We start from the raw sequence: 15,342 nt of genomic DNA on the forward strand, positions 1-15,342 counted from the left end.
GAGAAAGTTGGTGATTGAAATTTCGTGAGAAGATTCCGTTGCTACGAAAAACGCCTTTCTTTTAATGATTTCCAGCCCATATCCTGTATCATTTCTGTGACACTCTCTCCCATATTTCGCGATACTCCAAAACGTGCTGCCTTTCTTTGAACTTTTCCGATGTACTGCGTCAGTCCTACCTGGTAAGGATCCCACACCGCGCAGCAGTATTCTAAAAGAGGACGGACAAGCGTAGTGTAGGTAGTCTCCTTAGTAGGCCTGTTACATTTTCTAAGTGTCCTGCCAATAAAACGCAGCCTTTGGTTAGCCTTCCCCACAACATTTTCTATGTGTTCTTTCCAATTTAACGTGTTCGTAATAGTAATACCTAGGTATTTAGTTGAATATACGGCTTTTAGATTAGACTGATTTATCGTGTAACCGAAGTTTAACGAGTTACTTTTAGTACTCATGTGGATGACCTCACACTTTTCGTTATTTAGGGTCAACTGCCACTTTTCGCACCATTCAGATATTTTTTCTAAATGCTTTTGCAGTTTGTTTTGATCTTCCGTTGACTTTATTAGTCGATAAACGACAGCGTCATCGGAAAACAACCGAAGACGGCTTCTCCGATTGTCTCCCAAATCGTTTATAAAGGTGAAGAACAGCAAAGGGCCTATAACACTACCTTGGGGAACGCCTGAAATCACTTCTGTTTTACTGGATGACTTTCCGTCAATTAATACGAACTGTGGCCTCTCTGACAGGGAATCGCAAATTCAGTCATATAACTGGGACGATATTCCATAAGCACGCAATTTTACTACGAGCCGCTTGTGTGGTACAGCGTCAAAAGCCTTCCGGAAATCCGGGAATACGGAATCGATCTGAAATCCCTTATCAGTCGCACTCAGCACTTCAAGTGAACAAAGAGCTAGTTGTGTTTCACAGGAACAATGTTTTCTAAACCCATGTTGACTGTGTGTCAATAGACCGTTTCTTTCGAGGTAATTCATAATGTTCGAACACAATATATGTTCCAAAATCCTGCTGCATATCGACGTTAACGATATGGGCCTGTAATTTAGTGGATTACTCCTACTACCTTTCTTGAATATTGGTGTGACCCGTGCAACCTTCCAGTCTTTGGGTACGGATCTTTCGTCGAGCGAACGGTTGTATATGATTGTTAAGTATGGAGCCAGTGCATCAGCATACTGCGAAAGGAACGTAATTGGTATACAGTGTGGACCAGAAGAAAAATATGTAAGCTTGCCATTTGTAGGAAAGCTGTCATATAAAATAGCAAAGCTGTTCCGAGGAACAGATATCAAAATCACCTACTATACAAATAACAAAATAAAGGACAAAGCTATCCATAACATTAAAAATAATACCAAACCGTACAATCAATCAGGAATATACAAACTTAACTGCAACTCATGTCCAAAAACATACATAGGCCAAACAGGGAGAAACTTCAGCATACGGTTTCGAGAACACATGGATGCTCTTCGTTTAAAAAACTTAAATAAATCCACATTCGCCCAACATGTAACAGAAGAAGAACATCAAGTAACAGACATATCCCATAACCTACAAGTTCTCCACCTAGCCAACAATGGAAAAAGAATGAACCTCCTAGAAGAAATCGAAATTTATTCACATAAACATGCATCCCCTTCTGACATACTTAACGACCAAACAGAGCTACCAAACCGAATATTTCTGAAAAACTTCCACACTCTACTTATCAAACCACTCACTAAGCACAATCAAGAAATAACATAATCTAATATAAACCCAACAAATGCATGTAATAGTATAAAACATAAAAATCTTAATTCTATCTTTGTTATATTGTAAATGTATGAATTACTGCGTTGTATAAATGTGTTATGTTAGTTTATTATCTTCAATACTACAAAAAAAAAAATGTATACATCGTACTTAGAATACTTCTGTCACCCAAGTCAATGTGTAGAAAACTGTAGCTTATCTTATAACCTCAAAACTTTCGAAAAATATAACTCTGTCCATAGATAAACCGTTTGTATGTGAACAAAAACTGTCAGTCGACAACATGGCGGATAACGCAGTGCGCCTGTGTAAAATACGTGATAAAAAATGTTTGTGTTGTTGCAAAAAAGAAGAAAAGCCAAGAAAAAACAAGGAGAGGAGAATGTAAGTAAAAATGAACAACTGATAGTGCATAACTTTAAACTCGCGAAATTGAAGTAAATGATTGCAATCGTTGCTTTTGCACAGGCCTGCTGCAGCATCCAAACTGCTGTCGAGATTGTACTACTGTAGTAACTGAAGATCCATGTAATTTGCCAGCTGAAGATGGGTGCAAACCCGAAATGCATATTGGCATAAATAAAACGCATTAAAAAGTGGCTGGTCGCTGTATTTTTACAGTGAAATACCAGAAGAATTGCTTTTATTAAGTGATCTGGCCCGCGGTGACTACGACCACCATGCAACAGCGCGCTGTTCAGTCGCTGCTGGAGTAACTGAGCTATTGTTCGTGTTTTATTGGCCCCCGTTAAAACGGATATCGCACTAATGTGGGACCGCTCTAACGAATGAGCACGTAAAATTCCGCTTTAACAATCATTTTGATTGTGACTGGAAAGAAACCAATGCTTTCCACCGAAATTGGTCGTCGCATGAAAGGCGCAATGAGCACTGCTTGTTCGATCTGAATCCAGCTGCGCACTACAAGAATGAAACTGCAAGTATTCGGTGAAACGACAGAGAAAATGTGTCTGACAACTCTTAGGTGATACACCTTGTATATGTATGAATTTGTGACAAACGAATTTCTTCGAGAGAGTCAGCTCTGCTGCGTTTATTCGCATCGTACTCGCGGTCTGCAGTGGAAGATATTGTGTGTTCTCTAGAGCGCAAAATTAAATTTCTTAAGTGTAGAGACATTTGCCTGACCCGTAGGTCCGTGCGAACGAACGAGGATAAACCAGTCAATTTCAGATTAGACACGCAAGATCCACAAGAACGACGTCAAGCGAGCGTTGATTTACGGCTGGTGAACACAGTTTCCAAAGCGCACTCGGCCTGCCACGCAAGTACCGCAACCTTATACGGAGGCTAAACGACAGGGCACTCCATCTCATTATTACACTGTCGGCAGTCGGCGGCGGATTTCCCACCGGGTACAATTGTTCCGCCAAGTCAAGGCACCGCAGATGGTTATCGTATTCTTGCTCGGTGCTACTTTTATTTCTAATTTCTGCGCAACATCACCTCTCTCGCTATTACAGGGTACAAAAGTGCCATTACACTGCTGAAAGGAGACATTAACGTAGTTGCCCTTGCCGAACGACGACCTAATCTTCGTTCGGCTGTCTGTGCTGTCCGCTGAAGTGTTAACAGTTCTTCATCGCAAGCCTACACACACGCCATGCTATTAAAATTAAACTGAACATTCATACCACGAAACTCGTCTATCAATTTCTTGAGATATATTGCAATGTATGTCAGACCAGGATTAGAACCTGGAAACTTTCCTCTCGGGTTCAGTGTTCTCGCCAACTGAACTAAGCAGTCGCGGCTCGTGCTGCACATCACACGTTCTTCTGCTAGCAAGGTATGCAAGAGGGCTTTTGTTGAGTAGGAACGGTGGGGAAGAATTAGTGGGCTGTTGAGGAACCCAGCATAGTCTCTGTGTAGCTCAGTCTGCAAGGGCATTAGCTGCAATCGGGAAGATTCGGTTTTGTGTACTGGTCTGACAAGGACGTCAAATGCGCGAGGAATCTATATTATTGTCGCAACGTGCTGAAAACTAAAGGGCTAATTCTAGAGTATTACTGCCCTTCGTTTAGTCGAAGTTCGCTTGGATAAATACACTGATGAGCCGAACCATTATGGTCAGCTGCTTGATAGCCTCTTGTTCCACCTCTGGAAAGACGTTAGTAATTCCCTTAAATTGCGGGCTGGTTCAGATCAGGTGTATTGGTGGCCAACAAATCACCTGTCGCGCTCCTCAAACTACTGTAGCGGATGCAGATGCGTACAGTAACAAGATGCCATCATCTGCGTGTTAGACATCAAGCGCGAAGGGGAACATGTAGTCCGCAATAACATTGATTGGTCTGGCAGATGACGTGTAAACAAACTGTCAACTTTACGGCTACGAAGGAGAAGGAAAAGTAAGAGAGATTAGAGCTTAACGTCCCATTGACTGCGAGACATTAGAGACCTAGCACATACTCAGAATGGATTCTCGGATATGTGAGCATCTCAAATCCTTTTTAATCAAGCGAACCTAGTATGTTGTCCTGGGCGTCGAGTGTTCGCTGGAGCACGGCTATTGTCACGAGTGCACCAGGAAAGTGTGACAGGACCACTCTTGTTCTCTGTATACATAAACGATCTGACGGATAGGGTAAGCAGCAATCTGCTACAGTTTGCGGATGAGTTTTTAGTGTACGGGAAAGCGTTGTCGTTGAGTGTTTGTAGGAGCGTGAGCTAACAGGACAGAGCGGATTAGGTTGTGGAAAGGGACCAAAATGAGTTCCTGTCAGTTTCACTCAACATACAAACTTTATTTATCAACACACAATATTACAACAAGGATGTAAAACACTTAAAACTTTAATTGACCTCTCTTGATTAACTTTAAATCGGCTGTAGGCCACACTCAAAATCCAAGACACAAGGCCTAAGGCAGAAATTGAAGTACAAGGTTCTTCTGGAGGTTTCAAGCAAAAATATTTTCTAAATCTTCAATCTAAATAGGTCGAAGGCTTTACCTATTAAATTTTAATGAAACTTGACTGGTGGCTGCACATTAAGCAATAAGGGGAGTTACAATCAAAAGGTAGAAGGCCCTATCTTATAACATTTCATGAAAAAGGGCAAGACAAGAACATTAATTTAACAGATATTAAAACTCGGCTGAAGACCGCACATCAGATAATAATTTAACGGCTTGAGCCCTAGAGAAGAGAGTTTGAATTTTAAAAGGCCGAAGGCTGTATCTTTAAAATTTTCATACAAAATTCAGCTGAAGGCCCCTATAAAAAAATAACAATCCCATGCCTTGAGGGCAAGGCAAGAACATTAATTTAAGAGATATTAAACTTGGGTGAAGGCCACATATCAACCAAATATGTTCCACGGCTTAAGGCCTAGAAAGAGTTTCAATTTAAAAGGCAGAAGGCCTTGTCTTAAAACATTTCATGCAAAAGCGCAAAACAAGAACATTAATTTAAGAAATATTAAAACTCAGCTGAAGACCGCACATCAACTAAATAACTAGAACCCAAACAGGGAAATTACTATGTAGCACACAAGGAACGGCGCTCAGAAGTTTCCAAGGGTCGGCCTGGGTTGTAAGACTAACGCCCGTTTAGGTGAGACAGGCAGCCTGTCCAATAATTTCTTAATCTGAAGGCAACCTAACCATCAGACAGGCGACCGACCAATCAAGTAAATCAGTTCCGCTCGACGCAACCAGCAAAATGACCACGACACACACAATATTGGCGCCCACAACGACCAACAACGCCTCAGCTGTCGAACTACACGCCGTGCTGGACAGCAACAACACGACGAGGAAAATACACCGCCGAGAATTACGTCAACGACCAGGGCAGGTAACCGGAACGTCAACGGCCACAAGGTAGAAGATACCGCTGGTCAAGTTGTTGATCGGGGGAATGTCCCAAAGCGACAAGCAGGAAAACGAAGAAATGCAAGCAGTTGAGGCTCGATAGTAGGTTAGGTGAGGACTCAACTTTCATGTCGAAGATCGGTAGGCGGCGAACTTCGTACCACTCGCTAGCACCACCTCACCCTCCAACCGCGCGTGCACGCCGCAGCGGCTCCAGCCCGACTCCGCGCGACGGGGACTTGCTTGCTGCTCCACGTCAACCGACCGACTGCTCAAGCCCGAAAACAGTGAAAGGACCAAATATACGTCGCCCGATGAGACGACCAATCAACGGTTGTCCCACTCCAATCTTCTGCCGTCGGACAGTTCATGTTTGTCGCCAGCGGTCGCGAGCACTGGCTGTCGGCGCCTCACCGGCGCTCCGTCCCCGACTTCACTGCTGCTGCGTCCCGACTGCACTGTTGGTCCGTCTCCAACTGACTGCCAGACACACGACGACCCGCAAATACTATCGGTCGCTCCAGAGATGGTTCAAAATGGTTCAAATGGCTCTGAGCACTATGGGACTTAACATCTATGGTCATCAGTCCCCTAGAACTTAGAACTACTTAAACCTAACTAACCTAAGGACATCACACAACACCCAGTCATCACGAGGCAGAGAAAATGCCTGACCCCGCCGGGAATCGAACTCGGGAACCCGGGCGTGGGAAGCGAGAACGCTACCACAGAGATGGTAGGACAGTGCACTTACCGATACGCGGTGCTGCTGCTGCCGCTCACGGGCAAGTAAGGCAGGAAGTTAGTGACGCCAGTAAACGGAATAAGAAAACGAGGCGGCAGTACCGTAATAGAAGATGACAAACAACAAATCGCATGAACACGAGCAGTGCACGGCTCAAGGAGGATACTTAGTCAGAAATTACGTTTGGTATGATGTGTGGCAGCTTGCTATAACGTGCAAAAATGTAAGTTAATGCCGATGAGTAGGAAAGACAATGCTATAATGTTCGAATACAGTGTCGGTGGTGTACTGCTTTGCACACTCACGTCGATTAACTATCTAGGTGTAACACTGGGGAGTGACTTTACATGGAAAGAGCATGTAAGGGTCGTTTACGGAAGGCAAATGGGTGACTTCTGTTTATTAGCAGAATTCTAGCAAAGTGTACTCTCTTCTTTTCTTCTCTCTCTCAGTATATATAAATTAAATTTCCGTGCTCGCTTCTGTTTGCATGTTCGGTCTAATTTCGGGAACTACTGTAAGGATTTTCATTTAGTTTTGTTTAATAGATACACTGATTAACGACGAAGATTTGTGAATTTAGTTTATCAATACGTCGTGTAAATTGGCTGAATTATGATGAATTAAAGCCAGCCGCCACTGTGAAAAATATGGCATTGCCATCTAGCGGTACAGTCGCCGCAACTTCGGAGAGAAGTGAAGCTTCAGCAGAATCCGAGTTCGGCCTGGTGGCGTAGCAATATGGGGCGTGCTTGAAAAACGAAAATAGCACGATCGAATTCCGAGTTGCTACCTCTGGATCACGGGGACATGAGTTCGATTCCCGTCCGGGTTGGGGATTTTCTCTGCCTGGGGACTGGGTGTTTGTGTTGTCCTCATCATTTTATCCGAATCCTAATCCTTTGTGACAGTGGCTCGATTGGACTGTGAAAAAAAATGGACTGTGAAAAAATTGGGACTTTGTACGGGCGCTGATGATCGCGCAGTTGAGCGCTCCACAAACCAAACATCATCATCATCATCATCATCATCATCATCATCATCATCATCATCATCATCATAATTATCATCATCATCGAATTTCGATCGGACCACGGATCTTTCACTCTCTCTTTTAATGTAGCATTCACTTCTTCATGATATGGGCATTCGCCAGAAGTGCTGCTTGGACTGGATTAAATGTTAAAATGTATCTCTCTTTTCCTGGAGCAGCATTGGTGTCAGGCTTAGTGGTCCAGTGGCAAACAATCTAACAGGTAAATGGAAGGTAGTGAGATGGAATCCCGATTGGGCCACCGATTTTTTTGTTTGTTTTTTAGTGTTCCGTGCCTCAATCGGTGAAAATGGAACCCTTATGGGTCACTTTCTTCTCCGTCCCTCCGTCTCTGTCAAGACCTCTCACGAATGGATAGACATATCAAGTTGAAACTTATCACAAATAATAAGGTCCACAGTCCCTTGGCTGTGTAATAAATGTAAACTTCTACATCAATACAGTCAAAAGATACGGCCATTTATGTCACATATCTTGATACTCGGAATCTCACTCATCAAAATACCTAGGTACTTCGCGTTGACCTAGAATCACGAAAATTGGCAAGAAGCAAGACTTAACAGTAGAAGCAAAGGAAAAAAATCTGAAATCGTTAATTTGTAAATATATAACAAGAAAAAATTTCTTTTGTCATTCTCTATCCGATTGCAAACTTACTTTTAAGGAATTCTAGAAAGCTTTGGAATTGCCAGCACCAATATCTTACCAGTATCGATATCGGTAATAGGCAAAAATCATCGAGATTCTCGATTCCTGGGATTTATGAACTATCTCTATACATAATTAAGTTTGTACGGAAGCCTCAGTGCGCGAGTCGTACTCCAACTGGGCCGACTGTTTAACCTAGGAGTCACCTCTCAATGATTTGGATATTCGTCAGAAACGACAAACGTTTTTCGAATTCTGCGTTAAATTGTACGAGGTGCATTCAAGTTCTAAGGCCTCCGATTTTTTTTCTCCGGACTGGACAGAGATAGAAAAATGCGCATTGTTTTAAAATGAGGCCGCGTTCATCGTCAATACGTCCCAGAGATGGCAGCACCGTACGGCACATGGAACTTTACCGCCAGCGGCGAGAATGAGAACTGTTTTAAATACTTAAAATGGCGACGTTTTCCTTACTTGAACAGCGTGCAATCATTCGTTTTCTGAATTTGCGTGGTGTGAAACCAATTGAAATTCATCCACAGTTGAAGGAGACATGTCGTGATGGAGTTATGGATGTGTCGAAAGTGCGTTCGTGGGTGCGACAGTTTAATGAAGGCAGAACATCGTGTGACAACAAACTGAAACAACCTCGGGCTCGCACAAGCCGGTCTGACGACATGATCGAGAAAATGGAGAGAATTGTTTTGGGGGATCGCCGAATGACTGTTGAACAGATCGCCTCCAGAGTTGGCATTTCTGTGGGTTCTCTGCACACAATCCTACATGACGACCTGAAAAAGCGAAAAGTGTCATCCAGGTGGGTGCCACGAATGCTGACGGACGACCACATGGCTGCCCGTGTGGCATGTTGCCAAGCAATGTTGACGCGCAACGACAGCATGAATGGGACTTTCTTTTCGTCGGTTGTGACAATGGATGAGACGTGTATGCCATTTTTCAATCCAGAAACAAAGCACCAGTCAGCTCAATGGAAGCACACAGATTCACCGCCACCAAAAAAATTTCGGGTAGCCGCCAGTGCTGAAAAAATGATGGTGTCTATGTTCTGGGACAGCGAGGGCGTAATCCTTACACATTGCGTTCCAAAGGGCACTACGGTAACAGGTGCATCCTACGAAAATGTTTTGAAGAACAAATTCCTTCCTGCACTGCAACAAAAACGTCCGGGAAGGGCTGCACGTGTGCTGTTTCACCAAGACAATGCACCCGCACATCGAGCTAACGTTACGCAACAGTTCCTTCGTGATAACAACTTTGAAGTGATTCCTCATGCTCCCTACTCACCTGACCTGGCTCATAGTGACTTTTGGATTTTTCCAACAATGAAAGACACTCTCCGTGGCCGCACTTTCACCAGCCGTGCTGCTATTGCCTCAGCGATTTTCCAGTGGCCAAAACAGACTCCTAAAGAAGCCTTCGCCGCTGCCATGGAATCATGGCGTCAGCGTTGTGAAAAATGTGTATGTCTGCAGGGCGATTACGTCGAGAAGTAACGCCAGTTTCATCGATTTCGGGTGAGTAGTTAATTAGAAAAAAAATCGGAGGCCTTAGAACTTGAATGCACCTCGTAGGTCGCCTTTTCGCGGTTGGATAACTGGCAACAGAGACGCAAGTCACCGAAGTGACATCCAATTGAGTGACTTGTACGAGGCCACGCGAAATTATTATTATCAGAAGCTATACACATATACATTCCCCTTCTGTCCATGTTGTACATTAAAGTCCCCTGAATGTTTTTTCTGCCTACACAGGGTGTTAAAAAAAAGTGCGGAATACTTTCCGAAGTGGTAGTACTCATTGAAACAAGAAAAATAAGTTCAATAAACATGGGTCCGGAAATGCATCCGTTCATGACAATGCGCCCCTGTCCTCCGGCGTAAGGAATAAGGAATCACGCACCCTTTGAAGTATACCAGGTTGTCGTTGTACCTGCTGCCACGTACTGAAGACACGACCCTGTAGTGTCCACCCAACATCGTTGATTGGCGTGGCGTAGATCAATTCCTTCAAGTATCCCCACAACCAGAAGTCTAGGGATTGAGGTCATGGGAACGGGAACGAGGAGGCAAGGGCAAGTGTCTCCCCCTTCCCCCCCCCCCCCCCCCCCCCAATCACAATTCCCGACAATTCAACGGTCCTGAAATGTCTGCGTCAGATGTTCGCACGCATTGTGACCAAAATGTGCTGGTGCACCATCAGCGTCAATCACATTTGCATTCGTTGCTACAATGCATAACCTAGAGCAAGGTAGGCAATACGGTAATGAGAAAGTCCAGATAATGCGCCCGAGTTACCCTTTGTGATAGCACGCATAGCCCTATTACTCTATCGCCAAGTACGCCTCCCCATACGTTGATTGAGAATCGGCGTTGATGCCCTCTTTCCAGAATTGCTTGGGGATTTACATTGGACCATACATGCTGGTTATGGGAATTCACAACACCATCTGTTGTGAACCCTGCCTCACCGGTAAATAAAATCTTATATGTGAACAGTGGATCTCCGACACAGCTGCAACAGTCATTGACAGAACCGCCGTCCATTGACAGAACCGCCGTCTGCCATGATGATCCTGTGGCCTTAGGACCTGAACGCGCTGTACAGTATGTGGGTACGACAGTTGTTCGTGAAGTATCCTTCAGATGGCTCAGAGCACTATGGGACTGAGGTCATCAGTTCCCTAGAACTTAGAACTACGTAAACCTAACTAACCTAAGGACATCACACACATCCATGCCCGAGGCAGGATTCGAACCTGCGACCGTAGCAGTCCCGCGGTTCCGGACTGCAGCGCCGGCCGGCGCTAGCTATTCGTAATATTACATTAAAAACTATTTTTAATCAGAAGAAACGCGGAATTTCGCCTTTACGAGATTTTATTTTAAATAAAAACTTTGAAACAACCAATCTGATGACGTTACATGCGTATATGGTGCAATTAGCGACTGTAATACACGCAGCGCTATAGTACACTGGCAATGTTTTGGTCAGAGTGTCGTGGCAGCGAGCCAAGCCCCCATGGCTTCAAAGCGTAGTACGGCTGGGATATGTAGCGCCATCTCCCCTTATTCTTACCTCCATGGACCCAACCATGCAGAGGGAACACTTTCCCATTGGCCACCTCCACATCCCTGCACAAGGCAAGATGACCAACTGACTCAGGAACGATCAGAAGTCCAAATACACGTTGCCCCATGAGACGACCGACCGAACGACCCACCGGCGGTCGTTCCCGCTCCAGTCTCCTTCCGTCGGACAGTACGCGTGTGTCGGAAGCGGTCGGCGAGTACTGGCTGTCCGCGCCTCACTGTCGCTCCGTCCCGACTGAACTTCGACAGCGGACGACCCGGAAATACTAGCGGTTGTTCCATAGATACACTCGTGGAAATGGAAAAAAGAACACATTGACACCGGTGTGTCAGACCCACCATACTTGCTCCGGACACTGCGAGAGGGCTGTACAAGCAATGATCACACGCACGACACAGCGGACACACCAGGAACCGCGGTGTTGGCCGTCGAATGGCGCTAGCTGCGCAGCATTTGTGCACCGCCGCCGTCAGTGTCAGCCAGTTTGCCGTGGCATACGGAGGTCCATCGCAGTCTTTAACACTGGTAGCATGCCGCGACAGCGTGGACGTGAACCGCATGTGCAGTTGACGGACTTTGAGCGAGGGCGTATAGTGGGCATGCGGGAGGCCGGGTGGACGTACCGCCGAATTGCTCAACACGTGGGGCGTGAGGTCTCCACAGTACATCGATGTTGTCGCCAGTGGTCGGCGGAAGGTGCACGTGCCCGTCGACCTGGGACCGGACCGCAGCGACGCACGGATGCACGCCAAGACCGTAGGATCCTACGCAGTGCCGTAGGGGACCGCACCGCCACTTCCCAGCAAATTAGGGACACTGTTGCTCCTGGGGTATCGGCGAGGACCATTCGCAACCGTCTCCATGAAGCTGGGCTACGGTCCCGCACACCGTTAGGTCGTCTTCCGCTCACGCCCCAACATCGTGCAGCCCACCTCCAGTGGTGTCGCGACAGGCGTGAATGGAGGGACGAATGGAGACGTGTCGTCTTCAGCGATGAGAGTCGCTTCTGCCTTGGTGCCAATGATGGTCGTATGCGTGTTTGGCGCCGTGCAGGTGAGCGCCACAATCAGGACTGCATACGACCGAGGCACACAGGGCCAACACCCGGCATCATGGTGTGGGGAGCGATCTCCTACACTGGCCGTACACCACTGGTGATCGTCGAGGGGACACTGAATAGTGCACGGTACATCCAAACCGTCATCGAACCCATCGTTCTACCATTCCTAGACCGGCAAGGGAACTTGCTGTTCCAACAGGACAATGCACGTCCGCATGTATCCCGTGCCACCCAACGTGCTCTAGAAGGTGTAAGTCAACTACCCTGGCCAGCAAGATCTCCGGATCTGTCCCCCATTGAGCATGTTTGGGACTGGATGAAGCGTCGTCTGACGCGGTCTGCACGTCCAGCACGAAGGCTGGTCCAACTGAGGCGCCAGGTGGAAATGGCATGGCAAGCCGTTCCACAGGACTACATCCAGCCTCTCTACGATCGTCTCCATGGGAGAATAGCAGCCTGCATTGCTGCGAAAGGTGGATATACACTGTACTAGTGCCGACATTGTGAATGCTCTGTTGCCTGTGTCTATGTGCCTGTGGTTCTGTCAGTGTGATCATGTGATGTATCTGACCCCAGGAATGTGTCAATAAAGTTTCCCCTTCCTGGGACAATGAATTCACGGTGTTCTTATTTCAATTTCCAGGAGTGTAGTACGACAGTGCACTTACCGATAAGCGCTGCTGCTGCTGCCACTCAAGCAAACCAGCAACTTAGTGACGCCAGTAAATCGAATAAGAAACGAGGCGGCAGTACTGTAAAGACAAGATTACAAGCAATAAACGGCATGAACACGAGCCGCGCACGGCTCAAACCCGTTGCCATCAATGTGGAAGTATACGGTCAGCAGAGCCTGTTCTGTTGATGGTGCGAATGGAGCGGTCTACTGCCTGTCGAATCTCTGGAACAGTTCTGAAGCGAATGCCACCAAGTGGTTCCTCCATCTTCGGGATCAAATCAAAGTCACAAGGACTTTAGTCCGGGGAGTATGGTGGATGGTACAATACTTCTCAGTCCCATCGACCGAACAGAGCAGCCACAGCTTGCGCTGTATGCGCCCGCGCATTGTCGTGCAAAATGATGGGTGGGTTGCGCATAAAGTGTCGCCGCTTATTTCGCAAAGCTATCGCAGGTGATGCTCCAAAAACGAACAGTAATACTGTGCATTGACGGTCTGCCGTGGAGGAACGTGATGCGTTAGGATAACACCATCACAGTCGTACACGAGAATCACCGTAACTTTAGACCGCTCCATTCGCACCATGAACAGAACAGGTTATGCTAACAGTATAATACGACTTCCACATCGCTGGCAACGGGTTCTACACAATGCTGGTGACTACTTTGAAGGACAGTAACAGGTGCAAGCAAGTAACTCTTTTGTATCGGTTGTGAATATGAGGGGCGTTTGAAAAGTCCGTGCAAAGTCAGAGAGATGGCACGACCGGCGCCATATTGAGGTCATTTTTAGTTAGTAGCATCTTTGGAAAGAATGCACATCAAGTTTCAGTCATATTGGTCTATTTCTGTGCGTTTAGCATTCGTGTGAATTAAGGAAATCGAGTGATTGTCAAAAAATGGATGAAAAAGAAATTCGTGTGGTGATTAAACATTACTTTGTGAAAGCAAAACGCCTCAGAGACTGAAGAGAAGCTTGATAAACATTACGGTGACTCTGCACCTTCGATTAGAACAGTTTATAAGTGGTTTCAAAATTTTCGGAGTGGCGATATGGGCACAAGTGATGCTGAACGTTCTGGACGCCCTGTGGAGGTTACGACTCCAGAGATTATTGATAAAAACCATGATATGGTGATGGATGACAGAAGAGTTAAGGTGCGTGAGATTGCTAGTGCTGTGTGCATCTCGAATGAACGGGTACGTAATATTGTGCATAAACATTTGGACATGAGAAAGCTATACGCAAGATGGGTTCCGCGATTGCTTACGCTTGACCAAAATCGGAATCGCGTGAAGTGTTGCAAGGATGGTTTGCAGCTGTTCAGGAAGAATCCGCAGGACTTTAAGCGTCGTTTCGTCACTGTGGATGAAACATGGATACATTACTATACTCCTGAGACCAAACAGCAATCTAAACAAAGGGTTACCAAGGGAGAATCTGCACCAAAAAAGGCAAAGACCGTTCATTCGGCCAGAAAGGTTATGGCGACTGTCTTTTGGGATTCGCAAAAGGAAAAGGGTAAAACTATTACAGGTGCATATTATTCATCGTTATTGGACCGTTTGAAAACTGAGCTGCAAGAAAAACGCCGGCGATTGGACCACAAAAAAGTCCTTTTCCATCACGACAATGCACCAGCACACTCCTCAGCAGTTGTGGTCTCAAAATTATTGGAAATAGTATTCCAACTCGTTTCACATCCCCCCCTATTCTCCAGACCTGACTCCCTCGGACTACTATTTGTTTCCCAATTTGAAGAAACGGCTGGCGAGACAAAGATTTTATTCAGACGAGGAGGTGATTGCAGCAACTAATAGCTATTTTGCAGACTTGGACAATTCCTATTATTCGGAAGGGATCAACAAATTAGAACAGCGTTGGACGAAGTGTATAAGTCTAAAAGGAGACTATGTCGAAAAAAAAAAAAAAGGTTTACACCAAACACGTAAGTAGTTTTTATCTTTGCACGTACTTTTCAAACGCCCCTCGTAAATAGTTGCTACTATTTAAGTTCCAACCCTCGTACTGGTTCAAATTGACTGAGCTGTGATGAATTACAGTCCCCTGCTGCGACTTTCTGTTTGCATGTGACGGCTACTATCAGGAACTACTGTAGGAATTTTTATACTCGCAGTGGGGTGGGAAAGTTCTCAGAAAGCACGAATGTTATCTGTTCCATATTGAAGTGGCGTTTGGAATGACAACTCGTGGCAATGGTGGCAGCTGCGAGCTGCCGCGCCGCCTCTGACGCACGGCTCGCATTGTTAGCGTGTGGCGTGCCGGAAGTCCGCTGACGCCTTTATGCGCTGCAGCACGCCGTCATGTGGCGTGTGCTCCTCAAATCGTTTAATTTAAACGAAAGGGATTGTATTCAATTTCCTAACGTCGTTTTTTGATTTTTATCACAGTTCTACGCAGTGAACTG

At 45.8% G+C, this 15,342-nt stretch overlaps 1 protein-coding gene across 1 annotated transcript in view; it reads right to left on the reverse strand.

The window, feature by feature from the left end:
- The window catches only part of LOC126161538 (uncharacterized), a 356,858-nt gene that overhangs the window by 194,595 nt on the left and 146,921 nt on the right, over window positions 1-15,342 (reverse strand). The gene's annotated exons all lie outside the window — the stretch shown is intronic.

Source organism: Schistocerca cancellata, chromosome 2, assembly GCF_023864275.1.
Source record: "Schistocerca cancellata isolate TAMUIC-IGC-003103 chromosome 2, iqSchCanc2.1, whole genome shotgun sequence".
NCBI classification, from domain to species: Eukaryota; Metazoa; Arthropoda; class Insecta; order Orthoptera; family Acrididae; genus Schistocerca; species Schistocerca cancellata.